Source organism: Babylonia areolata, chromosome 9, assembly GCF_041734735.1.
Source record: "Babylonia areolata isolate BAREFJ2019XMU chromosome 9, ASM4173473v1, whole genome shotgun sequence".
Lineage (NCBI taxonomy): Eukaryota > Metazoa > Mollusca > Gastropoda > Neogastropoda > Buccinidae > Babylonia > Babylonia areolata.
This window is the reverse complement of record NC_134884.1, coordinates 15,396,003-15,398,502: the sequence shown is the minus strand read 5'-3', so window position 1 is coordinate 15,398,502 and position 2,500 is coordinate 15,396,003. Positions and strand designations below refer to the sequence as shown.

General features: G+C 41.7%; 1 protein-coding gene across 2 annotated transcripts in view; it reads right to left on the bottom strand.

Moving 5' to 3' along the window:
• The window catches only part of LOC143286086 (uncharacterized), a 79,527-nt gene that overhangs the window by 65,749 nt on the left and 11,278 nt on the right, over positions 1-2,500 (bottom strand). The window contains exon 1 of one of the 2 annotated variants that reach the window (XM_076593666.1): positions 2,250-2,419. The exons of the other annotated variant lie outside the window; for it this stretch is intronic. The gene's annotated coding sequence lies outside the window, so the exon portion shown is untranslated. Of the gene's footprint in view, positions 1-2,249; positions 2,420-2,500 lie in introns of those variants that run through there. 2 annotated transcript variants of the gene reach the window in all.

Sequence of the window (2,500 nt, the reverse complement as noted above, 5' to 3'; positions counted from 1 at the left end):
ATCCTATAGCAAGTGATGCACACACATCGATCACAGTTATGTGGTGTCCTCAGATCTTCCGGCATTGACTGTAATCCTATAGCAAGTGATCGATACACATCGATCATAGTTATGTGGTGTCCTCAGATCTTTAGGCATTGGCTGTAATCCTATAGCAAGTGATGCACACACATCGATCATAGTTATGTGGTGTCCTCAGATCTTCCGGTATTGGCTGTAATCCTATAGCAAGTGATCGACACACATCGATCATAGTTATGTGGTGTCCTCAGATCATCCGGCATTGGCTGTAATCCTATGGCAAGTGATGCACATATCGATCATAGTTATGTGGTGTCCTCAGATCTTCCAGCATTGGCTGTAATACTATAGCAAGTGATCAGCACACATTGATCATAGTATGTGGTGTCCTCAAATCTTTAGGCATTGGCTGTAATCCTATGGCAAGTGATCGACATCCATCGATCATAGTTATGTGGTGTCCTCAGATCTCCAGGCATTGACTGTAATCCTATAGCAAGTGATGTGCACATCGCTCATAGTTATGTGGTGTCCTCAGATCTTCCGACATTGACTATAATCCTATAGCAAGTGATGTGCACATCGCTCATAGTTATGTGGTGTCCTCAGATCTCCCGGCATTGACTGTAATCCTATAGCAAGTGATGCATACACATCGATCATAGTTATGTGGTGTCCTCAGATCTTGTGGCATTGACTGTAATCCTATAGCAAGTGACCCACACACACATCGATCATAGTTATGTGGTGTCCTCAGATCTTTAGGCATTGACTGTAATCCTATAGCAAGTGATCGACACATCGATCATAGTTATGTGGTGTCCTCAGATCTTTAGGCATTGACTGTAATCCTATAGCAAGTGATGCACACATCGATCATAGTTATGTGGTGTCCTCAGATCTTTAGGCATTGACTGTAATCCTATAGCAAGTGATGCACACATCGATCATAGTTATGTGGTGTCCTCAGATCTTTAGGCATTGACTGTAATCCTATAGCAAGTGATCGACACACATCGATCATAGTTATGTGGTGTCCTCAGATCTTCCAGCATTGACTGTAATCCTATAGCAAGTGATGCACACACATCGATCATAGTTATGTGGTGTCCTCAGATCTTTAGGCATTGGCTGTAATCCTATAGCAAGTGATCCACACATCGATCATAGTTATGTGGTGTCCTCAGATCTTTAGGCATTGGCTGTAAATATCAGTATCAGTAGCTCAAGGAGGCGTCACTGCGTTCGGTCAAATCCATATACGCTACACCACATCTGCCAAGCAGGTGCCTGACCAGCAGTGTAACCTTACGCGCTTAGTCAGGCCTTGAGAAAAAAAAGAAAAAAAGAAAAAAAGAAAATTTAAAATTTAAAATTAAAAGAAAAATAAGAAAAAAAAGAAGATAAATACATACTACTACTACTACTACTACTATTAAAAATAATATTTATAAGGCGCAAAATCTTGATGAAGTCAACTCTATGCGCACACAAAAAAGACAAAAATGGTGATAAATAAGTAAATAAATGTAAAACATGCAGACACACATCAACACATACACACACACATATACATAACAGATATGCATCAAACATACAGTTTCAGATATGAAAGCACAACCAAATACATATAAACGTACATGAGCCCCAACACACACACACACACACACACACACACACACACACACACACACACACACACACACACATTACCATGCAACCCCCCTCCCCTCCTCCACACACTCATTTCTAGTCTACGTATCGCAGCTTCCACGGCACACACACACACACACACACACACACACACACACACACACACACACACTGGCTGTAATCCGATGGCAAGTGATCCATACACATCAATCATAGTTATGTAGTGTCCTCGATCACAACGGAGGGAAAATCACAATCATATGATTTACCAAAAAGCTGTTATTATGAATGACGTTGCCAAGAATAGGATGGGTATCAGTATCAGAAGCTCAAGGAGGCGTCACTGCGTTCGGTCAAATCCATATACGCTACAACACATCTGCCAAGCAGATGCCTGACCAGCAGCGTAAACCAACGCGCTTAGTCAGGCCTTGAGATGAAGATAAGACAAAAAAGAAAGTTGTGAGAAAAGAAACAATTGCGAATGATGGCATACACGTTAGATAATTCATCTTTGCACCTAAATGCTTGGGGGGAATGTACGACCGAAAATAAATCCCAACCCAACAACTCACCTTTCTTTTCACGGTGAGAAATCGATCGCAAGTCCCAACGCAGGCACAGCAGAAAATCCCCCGCGATCCCAAATGTATATGGCAATGCAATTGAATACTGTGTTTATGTGTATACGAAAGAAACAATAGTCATGATCCTAACAGCAACATGTCAACTGGAAGCCCTCTGAGCCACGTTAGCTTGGAAATGTGAACACGCTTATATGCACGGGCAGGATTCGGACCAATGAAATGTGAAGGTGTTAATACAC